This window comes from Neomonachus schauinslandi, chromosome 10 (assembly GCF_002201575.2).
Source record: "Neomonachus schauinslandi chromosome 10, ASM220157v2, whole genome shotgun sequence".
Classification (NCBI taxonomy): Eukaryota; Metazoa; Chordata; class Mammalia; order Carnivora; family Phocidae; genus Neomonachus; species Neomonachus schauinslandi.
This window is the reverse complement of record NC_058412.1, coordinates 72,196,394-72,220,250: the sequence shown is the minus strand read 5'-3', so window position 1 is coordinate 72,220,250 and position 23,857 is coordinate 72,196,394. Positions and strand designations below refer to the sequence as shown.

The 23,857-nt window shown below is 44.3% G+C and overlaps 1 long non-coding RNA gene across 2 annotated transcripts in view; it reads right to left on the bottom strand.

Moving 5' to 3' along the window:
• The window catches only part of LOC123326018, a 25,139-nt gene that overhangs the window by 629 nt on the left and 653 nt on the right, over positions 1 to 23,857 (bottom strand). The window contains exons 2-3 of one of the 2 annotated variants that reach the window (XR_006540824.1): positions 18,626 to 18,730; positions 12,388 to 12,426 (exon numbers count right to left, since the gene is read on the bottom strand). This is a non-coding gene — a long non-coding RNA (uncharacterized LOC123326018). Of the gene's footprint in view, positions 1 to 12,387; positions 12,427 to 18,625; positions 18,731 to 23,857 lie in introns of those variants that run through there. The other variant, XR_006540823.1, reaches the window with a different exon arrangement.

Below are 23,857 nucleotides of genomic sequence, written 5' to 3'. Positions count from 1 at the left end.
GGTTGCTCAAGGAGCAGCTAATGCGAAGGACTGGGGAGCAGCCAGATTGCAGTGCCCGAAAAACAGCGGGTAGGTATGCTCCGGGTACAGCAAATATGGGCAAGTCTTCCAAGCCCTGGCTGTGAAGGGAAAGGAAAGTAGCTAGAGGGGACACAGGATTCAGGAAGGGTCGTCTTTGAGATGGAGTGCCATGTGTATGCCTACATCCTTTTGGAAAGGAGCCAGCAAAGATGAGCTTGAAGAGACAGCAGAGTGGACAAAATTGAAAGGCCAAGGTTACTAAGGAGGCGGGAGAGAGAGGATCCACAGCCCGATGGGTACTAGCCGGAGATTTGGGAGGCATGGCTGTTTTCTGACAGTGCTGTGATTGGAGGAGGGGTAGGGAGACTGAGCAGGTTAAAGTTTGGAATTATCATGGTGTAACTGGGAAAGCAAACTGAAGGCTTTCTGGCCTGAATTGAAGGTCTAGTTGAAATTGGAAATTAGGGTGCCAGGGTGGCTCAGTAGGTTGGGTGTCTGCCTTCAGTTTGGGTTGTAATCCCGGGGTCCTGGGATGGAGCCCCATGTTGGGTCCCTGTTCAGTAGGGAGTCTGCTTCTCCCTTTTCCCTCTGTCCCTCCCCTGACTTGTGCACTCTCTCTAATAAATAAATAACATCTTGAAAAAAAAAAAGAGGGGCACCTGGGTGGCTCAGTCAGTTAAACGTCTGCCTTCAGCTCAGGTCATGATCCCAGGGTCCTGGGATCGAGCCCCATGTCAGGCTTCTTGCTCAGCAGGGAGCCTGCTTCTCCCTCTGCCTGCTCTGCCTGCCCTTCCCCTGTTTGTGTGCTCTCAGTCTCTCTCTCTCTCTGACAAATAAAGAAAATCTTAAAAAAAAAAAAAAGAATATCTTATATTTGAATGAATGAATGAATGAATGAATAAATAAATAAATAAATAAATAAACAAACAAACAAATCCTCTCTCTCAATCCCCAGCTCTTCCTCCTCTGGCTAGCTGCCATTAGTGACCACACCAGGGCCGAGGGGGGAAGGACTGGAGAGTGGTGGGAGATAAGTTCCTACCTGACTGGTACAGTAAGTTGGCTCCTCCCCTTCTCCATTTGCTACTGTGGCTTCCCAGCTGGGACCCTCACTACAGTTCCCTTAACACCTCCCCTTCAGAAAGCTCCTGGTCCTCTCTCAGTATCTGCTTTCCCTAGCACTCTAGCAGATACCCTTTTGGGCAGGATCCCTTTAGAGATGATCCCGAGCTGGTTCAAGGACTCATGCCTTGGGTGGGATTTGAGAAGAGCCCAGGGCAGTGTCCCTACCTTCCCCAGGTGTTTTCCAGGAGATGGCAAGCCCCTGGGAGCCCAATATGGGACCTGAACAATGAGAAGCAATACTGAGGGTGATGTCTAGGGCCTAAGAGCATCCTTCAGGAGTCCCCAGTCCCCAGCATGGTTCAGCAAAAAGGAGGCAAGAATTCCCAAGCGCTCCCAGGGGTCAGGTGTAATAGCAAAGCAAACCAGGTTGAGAGCTTGGGACGGGGATGAGGAGAATACAAAGTACACCCCACTTCACAATAAGAGGCCAAGGCAAGGCTTCTGACATTAGTGGTACATGCAGAAAGCACAGGGGGTGACTGTCCTGGGCATACTTGTCTTCAGAGCCATTCCTCCATCTTCTGTATTGTGTTTTGCATCACAAGGGGGCTAGCTCCAGCAAACAGCATTTCCTAGCCTCTCCGGTCAGCTGCCTTCTGCTGGCTCAGCTAATAGAGGACACCAGGAAGGGAGGGATCCGAGGATAGAAGGGAGAAAGAAGCTGCTTCCACTGGCAATAAGCCCCGGTGACCTCACCTTCATAAGTGTAGTTCACATTTGAGTCCAGTGACTTTTACGAATTCCAGGTACTCAGATTCATTGATTCCCCCATTCTAATTCCCAAGGTCCCATATGTTTTTAGTCAATGCCTTAACTTTCTCATGAAGGACATGATTGGTTTATAAATTCATCTTAGGTTGTGATATAGGTTCCCACGGTATCAGACACTGCATCTGGATTTTAGCTGCTTACGTTCAGCAGCTCTAAGAGAAAAGAGACTTTTTTTAAAGACATTCCTAGAGGCTCTGTAGTGTGAGCTAAGAATTTAAAATTCTGGGTCTGTGATTTTTTTCAATTTAACTTTTTTTTTAAAGTAGGCTCCACGCCTAACATGGGGCTTGAACTTACAACCCTGAGATCAAGAGTCACATGCTCTACCAACTGAGCCAGCCAGGCACCCCTAATTTTTTTAAAGCTCTCTTATGCTTAAAGCCATCAGAACCAGCCAGCCAGCCTATCTTACATTCTTTGTGTTCCTCATTCCGTCACAATGACCTGTCACTCTTCCCAAGAAGCATGAGTACCTCTCAGAGTACATGCAGACGTTCCAAGGGGTGCCCAGGCACGGGTAGTTTTAAAGATTACTTTCCAGGCCTTCTGTTTTCATACACACACTCTTTGCTAAAATTGACCTGCCCAACAAGGACCTGCCTTAGAACATGAAGCCACTTCTCTTTTCCAGCCTCCCTTTTAGTGACCATGCTTCCTTCCCTACTTTATACAATGAAATGGCACCCTGCATTTTACCAAGATGCACTGTCCCAGGATACACAAAGCACAAGATAACCACAAAAGGGGCAATTCAAATGACTCATGCCACTAAAACCTGCTTTAATCAAGACACTGGGGTAGGGCTTCATATTTCTCCTCTTATTCTTATTTCTGATAAGAGTGAAACACAGTGGAGTTTTGGCTTCTACTGGATGTTCTGAATTCAGACATACTGTACATGGGGGTGGTGGAAATGATGGCCATCTGGATTTAATGACTTTGCTTCTTCCATCCCTGACTATTATCAAAGAACTCATGGCTTCTGGTGAAAAATCCCATGACTGTTGACTTCTTTTTTTTTTTTTTTAAGATTTTATTTATTTATTTGAGAGAGAGAGAATGAGAGACAGAGAGCATGAGAGGGAGGAAGGCCAGAGGGAGAAGCAGACTCCCTGCTGAGCAGGGAGCCCGATGCGGGACTCGATCCCGGGACTCCACGATCACGACCTGAGCCGAAGGCAGTCGCTTAACCAACTGAGCCACCCAGGCGCCCGACTGTTGACTTCTTAAACTTTGAAGCAGATATACCTTCCCCCTACTAAGTTAAACACGTTAGCATTTCTTAATATTCCTTTTATCTCCTCTCTTCCGCCATCATGTTGTTCTTGTTTGGAATTTTTGACATTAGTTCTTCTGGATAAACATTCTCTTTTCAGGGCGCCTGGGTGGCTCAGTCGTTAAGCGTCTGCCTTCGGCTCAGGTCATGATCCCGGGGTCCTGGGATTGAGCCCCACATTGGGCTCCCTGCTAAGCAGGGAGCCTGCTTCTCCCTCTCCCTCTGCCTGACGCTCCCCCATGCCTCTCTCTGTCAAATGAAAAATTAAATATCTTTAAAAAAATTTCTCTTTTCTTCAATCTTAGACATTTTTTTTTAACAGCAGTATATTTATCAAAATATTAGATGACCCTGACATCCCATATCTCTTGAAGGTTGTCCTGGATTTGTTTCTCTTACTTGAACACTTCCATTAAAGGTATTTTCAACTGTGGCTTTTTATGTGGCAAACTTCTCATAACATGCCCGAGAACATTTTTATTACTCTCTCTCATTGAAATGAAAATTTGGCTGTGTATAAAATTTAAGGTTCACAGTTCTTTTCTTTTAGTACTTAAATAACTACATGATCATAAGAAAAACTATAGGACCATCTAAAAAGATGAGGGAAAAGGCAATCGATACCCATTCATGATAAAAAAAACACAAAATTTTCAGCAAACTAAGAATAGAAGGGTAGTCTTAAACTGATAAAGGGCATCTATTCAGGGTACCTGGGTGGCTCAGTTGGTTAAGCGACTGCCTTCGGCTCAGGTCATGATCCTGGAGTCCTGGAATCGAGTCCCACATCGGGCTCCCTGCTCAGCAGGGAGTCTACTTCTCCCTCTGACCCTCCCCCCTCTCATGCTCTCTCTCAAATAAATAAATAAATAAATGAAATCTTTTTTAAAAAGGGCATCTATTCAAAACCCTCAGTTAATGTTTTTATAGTAGAAGACTGAGCTCTTCCCCTAACATCAGGAACAAAGCAAGGATGTCCACCTTCAACTCTCTATTCACCATTACCCTAGAGCTTCAAGACACTGCAGGAGAAGATACCCAAGGCATACAGAGTGTTAAGGAAGAAGTAAAACAGGCCTTGTTCACAAAAACATGATCATGCACATTGGAAATCCTAAGGAATCTAGAAAAAAGCTCCTAGAATTAAATGAATTTAGCAAGGCCACAGGCTATAGGTCAATACACAATAATCAATGGTATATCCATATATTAGCAATGAATACATGGAAAACAAAATTTTAAAAATATCATTACAACAGCATCCCAAAATATAAAATACTTAGGCATAAGTCTTTCATTATTTTAAGTATACTCTTTTTTTTATAGTCTTGGAATTTTATTATCTGAAGTTATTGTGGTCCAGTCCTGCTGCTGTATCTATTCATTTGACTCTGTCAAAGTATAACTCAGAGACCTTTAGGTACCTGCATGCAAATGGCATACTCACTTATTTTAAAGAGAAGCTAGACTCTTAGACTCTAGACTCTGTTAGACTGTTAACAAGAAGGGATTTAAAAGAGAGAGAGAGAGGAAAAAAACTAGACATTCAAGGAACAGTAAGTGCTTAGATTTTTTGGTTTGCTCTTAGGGTTGGGGAGAGGCTAATGGCTCAGCTAATATCTGGCAGAGTCTAGTCTGTGATGTGTGCTCTTAAACAAGCTGTCTGGGGAAAACAAAAGAAACAGTTTTAGCTACTGACAGATTCTTCTGATGAGTTGGAGATTTTAATTGTGGAATATTCATGCCAGGCTGATGCTATGTAAGATCAGGTCTATACCATTTCCCTCCTGAGAATTTCTTAGCTCTCACTCATGGTGATTATATCCTCCTGCATTTTGTAATTTTAGATGATGAGCTCATCTTTAGTGGGGCTTTGTGTATGGGAATCCTGCGTGGCCAGGATGGAGGGTGTGTTTCTTCAGAAAGATTTTATGTTTGCTTCTGTCTGTTTGGTATCCATTTTTAAAGTTAATTTTTCAACCCGCGGGCCCCTAGTTTCTATAGGACGTGTAAGACTGAACTCTAAACCTGAATAAGAGCAGACTGATATAACTTCTCAGGGGAACATTTTTTCCCCAATCAAGAGGCGAGGCTAAGAGATACAGCTTCATAGTTTCTCTGTGCGTCTCTGCACATTTCATTTTTGGTTCATACTTTCACCAAAGGTATAGCCCTTTGAGAGTCCTAGTTTTATGTGGAAGTATCAAGTCTATCTCTTTACTTTTGTTAATCAAGGTCTCTTCTTTTGTTGCTACAGGTCCATTCAAAAATGCCTTGGTTTTTGAGACCAGTAAACTCCTGGGGTTGGGTGGGCTCCACATCAGCTCATCCAACATTCCCTCTGCCCCTCCCCTCAACTGAGCTCCCTCTTAATTTTTGACCACTGAGAATGTTCCCTACCTTCTGTGAGCTTAGCTCTCTCATCAACTGAAAGCTTAATTAAAAAAAAAAAAAAAAAAAGCTTATTTTACCATGATTCCAAGATGTTTTCAAAGAAAGAGACCATGTATGGTATATATTCATATATAAATGTAGTATGAACGGTAGGAAAAGGCAATTCACAAACCTATTCCTGACTTCTCTCCCATCTTCCCCCCAAGCCCCCACCATTATGTTTTGCTCTTCTCTAAGCAACATTAATAGTTGTTTTCCCTTCTCTACCCAACATCTAACCTCAGTTTTAATAATAAATGAAGGGATGGATGAGTGAATGAATCAGTTAAACAATTCATTCACTTATCCATCAGTGACACCTACTGTGTCTTTATCTTGAATTCTGATTATTACAAATATACTGAAGATTACAAAAACAAACAGAAAAGAAGGGAAGAGGCATGAGAGACATTTTAAAATGTATTGAGTACTGTATCTCTTCAAGAAAAAAAAAAAAGCCTTGCAGAAATTGAATATTGAAACTGAAAAGGGTAGAACTGTAAGACACAGACCAAGTTAAAACTGAGTTCATAGACAAATGAACATGAGCCCGACTGGTAGGGGAAGGCTCCACAGCGTAGGTGGGAGGTGGGCTGAGCCACTGGTGTTGACTCATGAAACTGGGATCCATACAGGCCATTAGCTAAACACATGCAATAAACTATAGACTGAAGTCTGGCTACTCACATTATAAAAATCTCTTCACATAGAGGACATTTTCTATGGTGATCATTTCTGCCCGCCTAATAAGATTTAATTTATAACTTTAGTTGGCATTTTACTTTTCAGATTCATAGTCACTGTATGATCAGAGGTAATCTTTCTGGAGTTTTTCCAGCCAGTGTTTACTCCAAGAATTAGCTCAAATCCTTGGTTTAGTCATCAAGTGGTTCATTATTCTTTGTAAGTGACTAGGAGAAGGGTTCTCAGGGTCCGTGGTACACTCAAGGACCACGCCTGACATGGAGAAAATTAAAATGAAAAGGGACTTCTTTTGGAGGAGCATTCTTTTTCAAAAAAGGGTAAAATTTTAATGATAGAAACGGATCCTTCTGGAAGAATATTTTATTTTAGTAACTGCCATATATTCCCAGAACCTTCCAGAGTATTTAAATGAACCTCTCCATACTGATTGATGGCTCATCCTCTACTGTATGGAGGTAGAACAGAGGAAATGGAGGATAAAGTGGGTCATTTTAGATATATCATTATATATAATAATATTATTAATAATAATATAATACCAGGATTGCCAAGATCAGGCCTAAAGCAAACAACCCTCTTGCATCCAAGTTCAATGAGAGAATTTAGTGTAAAACACTTTTTCTTTTTCTCGCAAGGTCCATATAAATTTGCTCCGTATCTGCTCAAAACGTTTCTGAAAAAGCTCACATAGCCTTCATCCTTTATAATCAAAACGTTTCCCCTAATGTTCTGAGTGGCTTGAAAAGCCCAACCCAGAGTCTATCAGGAACATCTTCTATCTGCAGCTACAAACTGTGGTGGGCATACACAACATCTGTGTGATTGCTGGTGCCATGTACAAGGTAAATGGGGGTGTGGGGCAGAGCTGAAGGTGCTGCAGGCTCCCAGGGGGCAGGCAGCAGAGGGCTGGAGGGCCAAGGCTCTCAGAGCCAGGCACGGGGGCTGCATCCCTAGCTGCAGGAGGCCAGCAGCGCCGCCAGCCAGGGAGAGGTCCCTGCGTCCAGGGGAACAGCTCCTTGACTCTGCACATCTTTCTCTCCCTGCTGACTCAGCCTGGCTTGGGCTTGCCCAGGGCTCAACTCATTATCTTGTTATCTTTACAACTTTATTCCCACTGCTTACAAGCACATTCTTTCCAGGTTTCTTAGTTGAAATCCCCAGAAAGAAGGCTCTAGTTGAGCCCATCTTTTAGTGCCAAGCCATCTGTAACAGCTCATTAATTGGTCCATGGGTAGCCCGGCCTCCCTTGGGGCAAGAGCTTTGGTCTGTGGTCACTAGTGTCTACAGAGACAGGGCATGCAATGAGGCTTTGGGGGTATGAGGGAGTGATCTAGATTCTGTGAACATGGGGAAGGTGACAGATCAGGCCTAAAGCAGCACCGATGGTGGCCTCCAGGAGTCCCTTGGGAAGTATCTCCTTCCGCCTTTACTCCCCTACGGCCATCTAGGGATAGGCCTCTTTCAGTCCACTCTGGAGCCCATTTGTTTTAGCCTGGATTCTTTAAAACCTGAGCCTGGGGAAAACTTACTAAGATTTTATTGGGATATCAAAATGGACACTCGGGCAAAGGGAGCCCTGGCAATAAGTAAGTGTCCTATCCTAATGCAAAATCTGCTCAACCTTATTAAAAAACAAGGAAAGGCTGAAATATTATATCTGGCCTATGAGACTTGGAAAAATGTAAATATCCAGTGTTATGAAAGTACATATAGGGAAAAATGTCCTCTGATGCACCGTGGAAATGCAGATCAAAAGCCTTGAAAAGGGCTACACCCTCCAACCTATCAATTTCATTTGTAATGTGGAATTGAATATGTACTCCTCATGTGAAATAAATATAGCCATTTAATTTTCTATGATTCATCTTACTTCCTCCAAAGCACCCATCTTGATACGAAGTGAGAGGAAACTAAATTTAGTCCACACGACTAAAACCCAGTTTAATTCAATATATAAACTGACCATTTAGATACTCAGTCTGTCAAGGTAACTGCCCAGGCTCTCATCAATTCTTCCACTTTAACATAGGTTTAGGTACATAGGAGATGGGAGGGCTTACATATCCTATGGCAGTAAGGAAAAGGCTCTCTGGAATTTATATATGGTACAATCCCATTTCCAATATTACAATAAAAGTGCAAGTGGCACATGGGTGGCTCAGTCAGTTAAGCATCTGCCTTCAGCTCAGGTCATGATCCCAGGGTCCTGGGATCAAGCCCTGCATCGGGCTCCCTGCCCAGTGGGGAGTCTGCTTCTCTCTGCCCCCTCTCCCCACTTGTGCTCTCTCGCTCAAATAAATAAATAAAATCTTTTTAGAAAAATAAAAGTGCAAGTGTGTCAAAGTGTGTCAAAGAAAAAAGGTCTGGAAAGATATAAAGCAAAGTCTTTGAGTTATCTCCGGGAGGTAGAATTGCACTGGGCTACAACTGTCTTTTACATTTATGTTTTGGTTTAATTTTGTAAGAAGCATGCCTTAATTTCATATTCAGAAAAAAACAATAATGATGTTTCATTCTGATAAAAAACCAGTCCAACAGGATGTTAAGTGGGGTTTTGATTGAAATGCCAAGATATGATAGTTATTGAGCATCAAAGCAAGGTGTGAGCAGACCACAAAGATTTCAAAGGCAATCTTCAAAATCTGGTTAGCTGTGTCTTGGTCCTCGACCCAGGGAATCCCTCACCCAGAGAAAGGGAATAAGAGAGTCAGAAGAGGGGAGATTCCGGGAGGATTTTGTGAGGAGGACTTCCCTGGGGAATGTGCAGGGTCACCTGCTCGCTCCCCTCCAGTCTAGTGAGAGGCTTCAAGGGGACAGACCACTCGGGCAGCTTGAGGTGTGGTCACTGCCATCACTGCCGCAGGCCATAGACAATGGCCCGGTGTGGGCTGGTTCTGGAAGACTAAGTAGCCTTGGCTGAGAGAAAAGGGCCTGGGTGAAAACTGCTCAACCCTCTGGGTGCAGTTCAAATGAGACAGAAGTCCAGGGGACCAGGTGAGGAGGAGGCAGAGGTAAGTCTCCCTGGGTTGAGCCCAACCAAGAGTGGCCAGTGAGGACAAGGGGGTCCCAGCAGTGAAAGGCTGGGTGACAAGTACTAGAGCTGAGGCTGTAGGAAGCAGGGGGCAGGGGGCCCTGCTGAAGGAGAAGGAATTGAGTCAGAGAAACCCAGCAGGGGAGTCTCCCAGGACCTCAGGGAAACCCCCCAAGATCAGCTTTAAATATCTGCCAGGGGACCTATGGCCTATGGGTCCCCAGGTATAGGGCCCACAAAGCCATTTTACCAGGACTAGCCCCCTTCCCTCTCCACCACTCCCCACTTCAACCTTAAAGGCCAGAAACAGGGGTGCCTGGGTGGCTCAGTTGGTTAAGCATCTGCCTTTGGCTCAGGTCATGATCCCAGGGTCCTGGGATGGAGCCCCGCATCATCAGGCTCCCTGCTCCACGGGGAGCCTGCTTCTCCCTCTCCCCCTGCCTCTGCCTCTGCTGGTCCTCTCTCTCTTGCTCGCTCACTCTCCCTATCTCAAATAAATGAAATCTTAAAAAAAAAAAAAGGCCAGAAACAGCAGCAAGAGGAGGAAGAAGTGAATAAGAAAGAGAAGGAGCTAAACACAACTCCCTCCCAAGCTGCCCACAGCTCACCTGCCACAGGCCCTAGCTTTGGGGGAGTAGGAGAGAAATCTTATCTTTGAGTGAAGATTTATATATTGATTAGTATACTGGGCTGGACCCTTTTAATTACTTAATTTTTTTTTTTTATAAATTTTTTTTTTTAAGATTTTATTTATTCATTTGAGACACAGAGATACAGAGAGAGAGAGAGCATGAGCAGGGAGAGAGGCAGAGGGAGAGGGAGAAGCAGGCTCCCCGCTGAGCAGGGAGCCCGATGCGGGGCTCGATCCCAGGACGCTGGGATCATGACCTGAGCTGAAGGCAGATGCTTAACCATCTGAGCCACCCAGGTGCCCCCTCTTTTAATTACTTAATTAAGCCTGCATTTATGACTTAAAGTGACCCCTGGACATTTACCTAAGGGTGCCAAGAAACATTTATGAGCTTGGTAGGATTTTTATATACGGTCTTGGAAAAGACCAACCTAACCCCCATTGGAAGGGATTAAAAGCAGTGGAAGACAAAAATAAAGTGGCTTTGGTGGGCATAACCCATAAATCCTGCATATTCAGCATACTGGTTGTACAACATTCCTTTTTTAAAAGCCACTCTGCCTTGAGTTTCTAGATACACTATAGCAGTGCCACCCAGATGTTGGCTAGGAGCCCCTCATTCCTTGGAGGTCTGGCTATAATGGGATTAGACCCAGCTGATTCCATAGCCTGGAAAAGTTGAGTTTGCCCAGTAACTTGTGCTCATTCTCAGAGACTTACGCACCTGAGGTCTCCCCAGCCTCTTATTTCTGAGTCTGTTTTGCTTTCCGCTTTTCCCCCTCATCAGCCTGGATGCAGAAATGAGCATCTCTTAGCATTCCCTCTTTAGAAGAATCTCCTCACACAAACAGTTGTGAGTTGTGGAGACTTTCCCGAAGGTTTTCCGTCTTCTTAGAGTGGGGCAGTGTTAGGTGGTCAGGGAGGTTGTTGTAGTTAAAAGTTCACCACACTGAGTGACTGCTATTATTCCGGTACAGTGTTAAATGCTGGAGATACAGAGTAAATGATATCCATCATCCTCAAGATACTTACAGTCTAGTTGGGGAGAGAATGTAAGAGAATATAGTAAGTGCCTGTTAGAGCCCAGGTTGCCATGGGAGCACATGTGGTGGGGGCATGCGAACAGGCCTGTGGTGAGGATGTGGGAAGTCAAGGAAGATTTCTCTCTGTGATAAAATGGCAGATTATTTAAAGAATCAAATAGAATTTGAGAATGCAGAAATACAGTAAGAGATGTTAAAAACTCCAGAGATGGGTTCAACAATTTAGATGCATGAGAAGAGAGAGTCAATGAATTAGAAAATATGACAGAGGATGGGGCACCTGGGTGGCTCAGTCGGTTGAGCGTCTGATTCTTGATTTCGGCTCAGGTCATGATCTCAGGGTCCTGGGATAGAGCCAGCATTGGGCTCCGTGTTCAGTGGGGAGTCTGCTTGAGGAATCTCTTCCTCTCCTTCTGTCACTCCCCCTGCTTGCATGCTCTCTCTCTAAAATAAATACATAAATCTTAAAAAGAAAAGAAAAGAAAGGAAAAGAAAAGATAATAGGGCAGAGGAAACGATCTAAAATAAAGAGAGACAACATAGAAAATCCAAAAGCAAGGGTAAGAGATACAGAGAATACAGTGAGAGGATCTTACTTTTATTTAGTTGGAGTCCCAGGAGAAGAGAACGAGCTGAGATAATATTTGAAGACATAAAATAATTTTCCACAACTGATGAAAGACTTTAAGTTCAGAATCACAAAGAACAACAAATCCCAAGCAAAACTAATTATAAGAAATCGATTCTTGGCACATTAAAATAAATCTGCAGAAAACAAAAAAAAAAAGAAAAAAATTGTTTTCAAAGGAGCAACAGTTAGACAGACAACTGACTTCTCAACAGCAACAGTGGAAACCAGAAAACAGTGTAGTATCTTGAAAGGCTAAAAGTAACTGCTAGTCTAAAATTCTACATCCAGCTAAAAATCTCCTTCATGTGTCAACATGAGAAGACACCTTTGGACAAAAAAAAAGAGTGATTTATTCACTAGCAAGAAACACTGTATTAGTTTTCTATTCCTATGTAATAAATTACTACAAACTCAGGACCTTAAAACAATACCCATTTATTTTCTCACAGTTGTGTAGATGTGAAGTCCAGGTAAGGACCAATTAGGCTCACAGCTCAGAGACTCACAAAGCTGAAATCAAGGTTTTGGGTAGGCGTGGGGTCTCATATGAGGCTTGAGGTCTTCTTCCCAAGATCATGTGGTTGAAAGTGAGATCTAGGGTGCCCGGGTGGCTCAGTCGTTAAGCGTCTGCCTTCGGCTCAGGTCATGATCCCAGGGTCCTGGAATCAAGTCCCACATCGGGCTCCTTGCTCCGCGGGAAGACTGCTTCTCCCTCTCCCACTCCTCCTGCTTGTGTTCCCTCTCTCTCTGTGTCTCTCTCTGTCAAAAAATAAATAAAATCTTAAAAAAAAAAAAGTGAGGTCTAAAAGAAGTCTAAGACTTAAAATTATATAAAATATATTCTCTGATACGATGAAATTACAATGAGAAAAAAACAACTTCGAAAACTCCACGTTTATTTGGAAAATAAGAAACACTTCTTTTTTTTTTTAAGATTTTTTAAAAAAGATTTTATTTATTTATTTGACAGAGAGAGACACAGCAAGAGAGGGAACACAAGCAGGGGGAGTGGGAGAGGGAGAAGCAGGCTTCCCGCAGAGCAGGGAGCCCAATGGGAGGCTCCATCCCAGGGCCCTGGGATCATGACCTGAGCAGAAGGCAGACACTTAACGACTGAGCCACCCAGGCACCCAAGAGACACTTCTAAATAACACATAAGTAGAATAAAGTATCACATAGGAAGTTAGAAAATATTTTGAACCGAATGTTAACAAAGTTTTTAATGTATCAATTCCCACGGGATATAGGTGACAAAGGGAAGTATATAGCCTTAAATGCATATATATTACAAAGTAAGAAAGGTGGAAAATTCATGAGCTAAGATTCATTCTCAAAAAGTTAGAAAAAGAAGACATGGGATACTATATTATTATTCACAAAGATTCACTAACCCAACTCTGGGCATCAACATCAGGCTTAGCCCGATTTCTTGCTCTAGTCAATGGAATGCATACAGGAGTGTGATGTGTCACATCTAGACAAAAGGTTTAAGATTCAACATCGAGTTCACCATACTGTCTCAGTTTCCCTCAGCTATGATGACCGTCAGTGTTCTAGACAGCAGCTGTTCTGCTGCTCAAGCCCCAGGGTAAAGACAATGTGGAGAAGAAGCCAGCCAACCTGGACGGAACAGGTAGAATGACTGAGAAATAAACTATGTTGTAGAAATCCTTGAGATGTTTTTTTCAGGATCGTTTGTTGTCTCAACTTAACCTAACCTATCCTAACCCTTATAGAAGTCCAAAAGAAGAGGCAACTGCGTGGCGCAATCGGTTAAGCATCTGACTCTTGGTTTTGGCTCAGGTCGTGATCTCAGGGTCATGAGATCAAGCCCTACATCGGGCTCTGCACTCTGCGTGGAGTCTGCTTAGCATTCTCTCTTTCCCCTCTCCCTCTGCCCCTCCCCTGCCACATGCACTCTCTCTAATAAATAAATCTCAACAAAAAAAGAAGTACAAAAGAAGCCCAAATATGGTAAAATAAATGAAATAATAAGGATAACAGCCTTAAAGAAACGGAAAAGAACATGCCATAGAGAAGATCACCAAAACCAAAAGCTGGGTCTTTGAAAAGACCAATAAAACTGATAAATACTTAGAAATTATCAAGACAATGAAAAAGAGAGAAAAATATTTAAGAGAGAATGCACAAATAACCAATGCCAGCAATGAAAAAAGCAGGTATCACTATACATTCTATAAACACTAAAAAGATACTAAGAGAATTTTATGAATAATCTATGTTGAAAATGCGAGAAGTTAGATGAAATGAATATAGTCCTAGAAAAATACAACTTATTGAAAATTGATCTAGGAAGAAATAGAAATTTTAAGTCCTATAATTTTTAAATAAATTGAATCAAAGTTTAAAAACTTTGAATAGCTAAGGGAAAAATAATGCTTACTGTATACAAACGCTTTGGAGAATAGAAAAAAAAAAATGGTATACACTCCAATTCATTTGTACGGCTAGCTTAACTATGATACCAAAAGCCAATGAGGATAGTTTCAGAAGAGAAAATTTAGCCAAATCTCACTCATGAACATAGATACAAAAGTTCTAACTAAAATACAGTATCAAGAAACATACAAAAAGGAAAATACATTATAACCAATGTGGTAGACAGTATAATAGCTCCTAAAGATGTTTATTTCCTAATCCTCAAAACCCTGTGACAATGGGGCTCCTGGGTGGCTCAGTTGGTTAAGCGACTGCCTTCGGCTCAGGTCATGATCCCAGGGCCCTGGGATCGAGTCCCACATCAGGCTCCCTGCTCTGCGGGAGGCCTGCTTCTCCCTCTCCCACTCCCCCTGCTTGTGTTCCTGCTCTCGCTGTCTCTGTCTCTGTCAGATAAATAAATAAAATCTTTAAAAAAAAAAAACAAAAAAAACCCTGTGACAATGTCATCTTACATGTCAAAAGGGACTTTGCAAAGCCCAATGTAATCACAAGAGTCCTCTTAAGAGGGAAACAGGAGGGTCAGAGTCAGAGAGATGTACCCATGGAAGCAGAGATTGGAGTGATGGGCTTTGAAGATGGAAGAAGGGACCACCAGCCAAGGAATGCAGCTAGCCTCTAGAAACAGGAAAAGGCAAGGAAACGTATTCTCCCCTAGAGCCTCCAGGAGAACTGCAGCTCTGCCAACACCTTGATTTAGCCCACAGGACCCACTCTGGATTTCTGACCTCAAAAATTGTAAGATAATAAAGGTGTGGTATTTTAAGACACTGTGTATTTGGGAATTTGTTACAGAAGCAACAGGAAACAGATACAACTAAGTTGATCTTATTCTAGAAATACAAGGATGCTTCAACATTGGAAAATCAAAATAGTTCACCATATAAGTAAATTTGAAGGAGGAAAATAATATGACTGCTCAATAAATAGAAAAAATTTCATAAAATTCAATTCCAATCATCATTAAAAGAAAAACAAACTTTTAGCAAACTATGATTAAAAGGATTTTTCTAAATCGGATATTCTTTTTCAGAGGTTGGAGAAAAACCAACACGTTGTACCCCAAAACTTGTATAACATTGTATGTCATTATACTTCAATAAGAAAGAAAGAGAGAGAGAGAGAAAGAAAGAAAGAAAGACAGAAAGAAAGAGACAAAGGGAAGAGGGAAGCTGGGAGTAAGCAATGAAAAGTAATTAACTATAAAAGAACAAAAGTAATTACCAAAAAAAGCATTGAAGTAATTACCATAAAAAGCCAGTAGTTACATTTAGAAAGAACAGGGTTGTATTTGGGAAGGGATATACTGGGGGCTTCTGGGATGCTGGTAAAACCCTACTTTTTTCTAGGTGGTAGTTAATGAAAGCGCTTCATAATAATTATGTTTTATGCACTTTCCTTTAATTGTGTTATTTTTCACAACAAAAATGTTTTTATAAAGGTAGAAAAGAAAGAAAGGGGGCACCTGGCTGGCTCAGTCGGTGGAGCATGTGACTCCTGATCTCAGGGTTGTGAGTTTGAGCCCCAGGTTGGGCAGAGAGATTACTTAAAAAAAGAAAAAAAAAAAAATCTGAAAAAGAAAAGAAGGATTTGAAAAGCAGATAGAGCAAAGTTACATTTTAAGGCCTAAAACTGCTGTAATCATTGAAGGGCAGACACTCAGGTTGGCCTTAGGAGTGGTGGAGCTTAAAATCAGACCAGCTAACATGAGCTGAAAGGCTCTGAGCGCTCCTGGGTTGGGCTGACTTCTCACCTCCAGGATAGCAGAAGCTGGGCAGAGACCAGCACTGGCAAAGGCTAGGAGAAAGTGTGGGCCCAATGGAGTGGGTCCCCATTGTGGCAGTCCTGCAAGATGGCACAGAAGGCACCGAGGAGATGCAGGAGTCCTCTGGGACCCCAGGGAACAGAAGGGACCCAGGTGATGGGAGGGAAGTGAGTGCATGGAGAAGGTGCTAGTATCTCAATCATGAAATGGAGGAGGAGTGGGGATAGAAGACATCCTGGAGCTCTCATCTCCCAGGCCTGAGAAAACTTTTTAATATTCTAGGATTCTAAAATGAACATGATAAATAATTTCTGAGTGCAAAAGCATAAAGGAGTCATGGTTTTGAAGCTCGCCTTTGTAAGGGCCTTATCCCTCACCTAATGATTACCTGCAGTTTTTCTGGCAGTTGTCAAAGGGAAAGACCGATCGTACAACCAGCAGAGTTTTCATGGCAACATTCTAGGAGGGCTGGTTCGGCCGGCCAGTCTACAGTACTAATCGTTAAGACATGAGACAGCATGGGCCAGAAATGCTATGAGCCAACAACCGCCGTCATAAGTGAAAGCTTATGTCCAAATGTAAGGACGGTGGGCCACGTGACTACAGAAGACAGGGCAGGCTCTGTATCACACACACTGATGATCTGAGTGCATGAAAGGACTGTTAGCTATGAAGAAATTTAGGGTTTTCAGGGTTCCTGTTGGGAACACAAGGCTCTGGGGGGCCCCGAATGGCAAATACAAGAGTATGAGAGAAGAGGTGAGTAGAGGTGGGGAGGGGATGTCTCCACCTCTGGAGGGTCTAATTACTCCCAGCACTGTCACAATGAGTATAAACCAGAGTGATTTGATGGGGTAAGGGGATGTGGTAATAAACAAACATAATACTTCTTTGCATCAGTACACAGGAAGAATCAAAACCACCTGCACTCAGCTTACTGTTGACATTGACATGAGTTTTCGAGGGTAGGAAACTCTTGCCTGGGATGAGAAAAGTTGTAAACAACTATTGTTTTTTGCAGAAATTTCAAGAAGTAACCTTTTTTATTTTTCTTAGTAATCTCTACACCCAATGTGGGGCTTGAACCCACATGACCCTAAGATCAAGAGTTGCACATTTTACCAACTGAGCCAGTCAGGCGCCCCTCAAGAAGTAACCTTTTCTTTTCAAGATTTTATTTATTTATTTGAGAGAGAGAGAGCAGGAGAGGGGGGAGGAGCGGAGGGAGAGGGAGAAGCAGGCTCCATGCTGAGCAGGAGGATCCTGGGATCATGCCCTGAGTCAAAGGCAGACGCTCAACAGACGGAACCACCCAGGTGCCCCAAGAAGTAACCTTTTCAACGAACTTTGCAACTTTTCAATAGACTGCATCTAACCCCACTTTTTATTCTCTAAGACTCTTTGAAACCCTTGCCTCGAAACCCTCACCTTGTGCCGTCCACCGATACCCACCTATTGTATCATGATTCGTGCCCAGTCCCAATCAAGCACTGGAAAAGCTGCCTTAAAATAGACCCAACCCTTCATAAATATCCCGATGTGGCCCCCCAATACAGACGTTACTATGACTAGGCAGAGCTGTGTTTTCCTTTCCTGCGATCAGAACAAACTCAGCTTTGCACTCTCACAAAGTTGTTTTGACACTGTTTTTGGGAAGCAGCATTCGATTATGAGGCCTGCCAAGACCTCCTCGCCACTGTGGTCAAGACCCTGACTCAGAAAGGATGCTCCTCTGAGGCCCTCGAGCCCCTGAGGAGTCTTTTAGACCACGGCAGTGAGAGATGTAAATCTTGCCTTGGGCCTGAGCTCCCCCAATACAGGGTCTATTTGTCTCCAGGAATAAGGAACCCCTTTTAGGAATCCTTTGATTATCTGACCATATTGGAAAATCTTTTCTCCTCGGTCGATATCTGCCTTATTATGAATGACACTACTCCTTGTCTATTTCCATCCTGTTCATTTTTGGTTGTGCATCTGTAAGAGCCAAATTGACAGTGGCAAGGACAGATATGGGTCCCAATAAGTATGTCCCTAACCTGGCCCAGGGACAAATTTTTTCTTGGGCCACTTATGAGAACTTTCCTCAGACTTGTTTTGAGGTTCAGCAAAGATCTCTCCACATATCCTATCTGCCGGGAAGTATAAATTCATCGGAGTTGCAGATGGAGAAGGTCTAGCTGTGACATTGGGAGCTCTGAGCCACAGGATGCACAAATGACTCTTGACTGACCATTTCCAGGCTCTCATGGCTCTGTCTCAGTATAAACCTCAGTCCATGCCTTCCTCGGGCCAGACTTTTGCTTCTTACATGTATTTATGCTATAGCCAAATTTGTGCACTTATCTTTCCAAATAGCATCATTTCACCAAGGATAATTTGGAATTACAGTGGCCACCACGAGGGAGTTTTGATATGAACAAAATTATTTACTTGAGAGGTGCCTTAGAACGTAAAGGCAACATAATTCCAAGCATCCAATGGTCTTCATTATTTTTTATTAGCACGAGGAAGCATCCAAAAGAAACTGGATTGCAAAATTACTCCCTTGATGGATTGCTTGGCCAAAGCAAAAGAAAAATGTGAACAACTTAAATCTTTTAGATTCCCCCCAAACCACAATTCAAGCCTACTATCCTCTTCCTCCATGCTATGCTCCTCCATGTCCTGCTACCCCTCTCTTCCTCTGACCTACTCCCCCTCCGTCCTGGCCAGCCAGGTACCCCAAAGCTCACTTACCTCTTTAAAGTAAACCTCCTGCGGAACAGAGAAAACCTCTTATGGTAGATTTTAAGCTCTGATTTCATTCTCAGCTGAAAGCCATCATCAGAGACTCTGCAGGGCCTAGACAACAGAGAGAAAACATTACAGAGAAATTTAGAATCATTTGAGGAACTTATAGTCCAGAGCAGCCACATATATTTCAATTCATTCCTATGTGAGTAGGAACGGCAGATGCAAGGAGTTCAATGAAAAAGTCAGAATGGGAAGACCCCCGATGGTGACTAAAAAGGCCTTCAATTGCACAGGGAACCGAACGGGTTTAGAAAAGCTATAGAGTTGGTCAGGGTCTTTTGGAGGCTATCCTCTGTCTTTCCTATGAAAATAGATTGTGCTCTGGTTCAGTTTTTCAAGCCAAAAAAGGAGAATTGTGATGGAGACCTCAGGAGTAGGTTAATACCTGTCAACAGCATGCAGGAGTTGATCCTGAAGCAGATGTGACCCTGCTCGCTCTCTTACTTTTTGTGAATGGCCTTGAACCAGAAATAGAGGAGCAATAATGTGCAAGCAAAAGTAGAATGGGAAAGGGCGCCTGGGTGGCTCAGTCTTTAAGCGTCTGCCTTCGGCTCAGGTCATGATCCCAGAGTCCTGGGATCGAGTCCCACATCAGGCTCCCGGCTCAGCAGGAAGCCTGCTTCTCCCTCTCCCACTCCCCCTGCTTGTGTTCCTGCTCTCGCTGTCTCTGTCTCTGTCAAATAAATAAAATCTAAAAAAAAAAAGTAGAATGGGAAAGAGCCCCAAGGCCAGACCTCCCAAACCCTGCTGAATATTTTGAAAAGAGTTCTAGAACTAAGAAATGAACAATGAAGATATCAATGAAGGTGTTCAGTTTCTCATTCTACTCTTAAACCCACAAGGAAACATTTCTCTGAAAATTAAAGGACAACCTACAAATGTTTTACTGATATGGGCGGGATAATATCAATCTTAAACCTGACCCCACTACTGCACAACCTTTTCCTTGGAGTCTTCAGACTACTCCAGTCACACATTTATCCTCACCATGCCTTCCCCAGGCCCCAGCGCATAACCATCAGCCTCAAACCTTTAACCAAGGAACACCACACTCATTAACTTAATAGCAAGGGATTTACTGTGTGAATGGAACTGCCATATTAAATGCTTTCCCTGATGGTCCCTTCCTTCTGGTTTGGTCCCAGAGGACTTCCTTATTCATAATAAGATCCTGGCTCATTCGGATAATGATTTATGAGTACTTCTGTGTGTAAATCAAGCAGATTGAAAATCTTTTATCAGCAAAAATTCTACTGATACTCTACTGGAGCTAAACCCATCAAGGTTCAATCTCTACCCAAACCTGCCTAATAGCCTCTAAAACAAGGCAATAAAAGAAGGAATAAAACTAATGATCAAAAGCCTTAAAGAGAAAGGAGTCTCATACCTTGTCCCAGTCTTTGTGATACTCCTATCCTCTCAGTTGAAAACCCCAGTGGGCAGGAATACAGATTTGTTTAGGACCCCAGGGCTACAAATTAGACACTGCCTGCTTCCCATTAGGATAAACTCAAGTACTATTCTATCTTCAAGGCCTACAGAGATCATGTGTTTTATAGTTGTAGATCTATGTTGTGTTTTCTTTGATGTCTATTTTTTTAAGATTTTATTTTTAAGTAATCTCTACACTCAACAGGGGGCTTGAACTCACAACCCCAAAATCAAGAGTCACACACTCCACCAACTGAGCCAGGCAGGTGCCCCTCTTTGGTGTCTCTTTTTTTTTTTTTTTCTTTAAAGATGTTATTTATTTATTTGAGAGAGAGAGAATGAGAGACAGAGAGCATGAGAGGGAGGAGGGTCAGAGGGAGAAGCAGACTCCCTGCCGAGCAGGGAGCCCGATGCGGGACTCGATCCCGGGACTCCAGGATCACGACCTGAGCCGAAGGCAGTCGCTTAACCAACTGAGCCACCCAGGCGCCCCTCTTTGGTGTCTCTTTAAATCAAAAATTAATACTTGTCCTCTCCAGGGAAAATCAGCAATAGTACCTGGATGACCACTATGCCTCAGTTTACTGAGCTGCCCTCCTACATTTCACAAGTCCTCAGCCAGAACCTACCTCAAGAGCCTTACATTGCTCTGTAATTCTATTCTTATTCAATAGGTGGATAATCTTTTGTTGTGTTCAAAGTTGAGGTGAGCTCCGATGCTGATTCATCTACTGCTTGCTCTTTTAGCTCAGAGACAGCATTAAGGGTTCCATAGAAAAGCTGACAATTTGTCAAGGAAGTACCCTACCCAAGACAAGACATCCCAAGGAGGAAAATCCCTTACTCAGACAACGAGCTGTGCAAAGGGTTTCTGGTCAATAACTAAGACATTATGAGGATCCTTGGGTCTCATTGGCCACTGTAGACAGAATAGTCCCAACTTCTCTGAAATGTGCACGCCATTCATTTGACCTACCCAAGTCCTTGCTAACCAAACCTTTTCCCTGGGAACTCAAACATAAACAGACATTTTCTGAATTCAGATTAGCTCTTCAGTACCCTCCCATTCTGGGCCTAACCAAATATCATAGACCTTCAACCTATAAGTACATGAGAAATTTCTCCAAGCCCTTAACTGCGTGAGAATCGAGACCCATAGCTTACTACAGGTTCTCTTGTGATCCAGTGACAAGAGCCTCCCCACCTTGTCGAGGGGCAGCAGCTCAACTAGTGGAGTCTTCCGTCAGCTTGGCTGGTCCCTCATTCGGTACCATCTTTGTTGCTTCCTAAAATTACACCTTTCTTAGCAGGTCGATTTACCTCCTGTGAACTCCAATACTCTCTCTGAGGTGCCAAGCTGCCAGGCAGTGCCCTCCCTCACTCTGTTAAGTAATCAACCCAGCTTCTTTTGATCAGGAAGTTATTTTGGTAGCATTTTCCAGCCGGCAAGGATGACAATCTTTATCAGAATTTGTCCTAAACTCTCATCTGAGAGATTTCAGATTATTAAAAAATAAAAACAACCAGGCGCCTGGGTGGCTCAGTTGGTTAAGCAACTGCCTTCGGCTCAGGTCATGATCCTGGAGTCCTGGGATCGAGTCCCACATCGGGCTCCCTGCTCAACAGGGAGTCTGCTTCTCCCTCTGACCCTCCCCCCTCTCACGCTCTCTCTATCTCATTCTCTCTCTCAAATAAATAAATAAAATCTTAAAAAAATAAAAATAAATAAAAAATAAAAACCACCACCACACTTTCTACATGCCTTTTATTTTGGTAAATATTCCTAATACAATCATGGCTGCTCTGTGCTCTCATTCCTACAGCCTCTTACTCCCCTGAAAAGTGCTGGTCACTAGCAGGCTGGGGGCTTATCTCTGCCGGAATAGAATCACAAAGGGATCAGGAGTGTGGCTGCAGTGTTGGGGAGCAGCTCATTTTAAGTTCTAACCACAATATTGTGTTCCTCTCTCCCATGCCCCACACTCACACAAATCTTGGAGCAAGACTCAAAGGAACAAGCGGCAATTCAGTTAGTTCCCTGGAATCCTGCAACCTGGGGGCAGGGTTGGCAAAGGATTAGGGAGAAAAAGGGAAGGAGGGGAGGTTTCCTTATTTCTATCAGGGGTGCCTTCCCCTCCTCAACTCTGCTGTCCCCTGCCCACCCCAGGGCTGACTCTGGGGCATGTCAGACCTGGGGCAGGTCACAGTGTATTCTCAGGGCACCCTCATCCAAAGGACATGCACAGCTCTCTCCAACTGAAAGCTGGTTCTGGTGACCAGCAAGGGCAGCCCAAGGCTAACCAAATGCCAGTTAGAGGAGGTGACAGGAATAGGCCCGGTGTTTGTGTAAATGGAGTAAACCAGCCCTAAATTCCAACTGCCAGAGATGTCCCTGTTTTCCTTTGTCTATTTCCTGGCCCCTGGGAGTTCAGAACAGACCCCGGGGTGCTCAGCGCAGCAGCGAAGGTCAGGAAATGCTGTCCCCCAGCAAAGAACGGAGCTGCATTTGGAACCTGGATTGGAGGGTATCCACCCACCGGGGCGTTGTGGGGGTGGGGAGCAGAAGAGTGTCCTTCACCAGATAATCCCAGGTAGCAAAGGGCCCCGGGGGCCTAGGCACCGGGAGCCTGAGCTCTGCTTGACAGAAACCTTACCACAGTTACCGTTGTCCAGAAGCACCAAGCAGTGGAGTCTCCTGACACTGAAAGTGGTGGAGTGTATTCCCACAGTCAAGGTAGACACCTCTTAGGAGTCTGTACTATAGTTAAAAGCTTGCCCCGACTTTCCTTTTGGAGTCTTCCGTCTACAGTATGCAATATATCACTTACACACAGCGGAGTTTTTTTGGTCTCGCTGTGATTTCTAGCATGTTGGCCTCAATCCCCACACTGGACTGCAAGCCGCTCCGGAGGCGGGGCCGTCCTAACCAGTCCCTTCTCCTTCAGGCCACCCTGTAATCCCCTGAACTTCTTAGTCCCCCACAGCGCCAGGCTAAGCCCTGCCCTGAGTTTTGATCACAGCCTTCAGACACCAGAATTAAGAAATACCACGTTGGAAAACAGCTTAACACCTTTAAGAATTCCAGGGTAGGGCGCCTGGGTGGCTCAGTCGTTAAGCGTCTGCCTTCGGCTCAGGTCATGATCCCGGAGTCCCAGGATCGAGTCCCACATCTGGCTCCCTGCTCAGCGGGAAGCCTGCTTCTCCCTCTCCCACTCCCCCTGCTTGTGTTCCTGCTCTCGCTGTCTCTCTCCTGTCAAATAAATAAAATCTTTAATAAAAAAAAAAAAAAAAAAAAAGAATTCCAAGGTAACGGGAGTCCGCAGAGGGCAGGCCAGCCAGGTCGTGCGAGTGAGTCAGGCTGGAAAAAGGAACTCCGCTGTTAAAAAAGACAATGAAAAGTCTCTCCGGGTGCCGGCGCCCCGAGAGTGCAGGGGCTCGGAACCGGCCTGTTGCGCACCGCCCCCGGCCGCCGCCCCCCGCCCCCGGCCCGAGCACCCCGGAGGGTGGCGCGCAGGGGCGCGCGTCCCAGCAGGGCCGGCTCCCAGGGAGGCTCACTCTCGCAGGCGGGGGCGACGGGCCGGCCGGCCTCTCCCCGGATTTGTGACGTGCCGGGGGCAGCGCTGGTGACGAGGCCACCACACAAAGCCGGGGCGTCGGGGCGGGGGGGGGTCCCCAGGCCAAGAGCCCCGATGGGATGGGGAGGGGGCGGGGAGCGAGGCGCCCTGGGGCGCCGGGGCCCCGCGA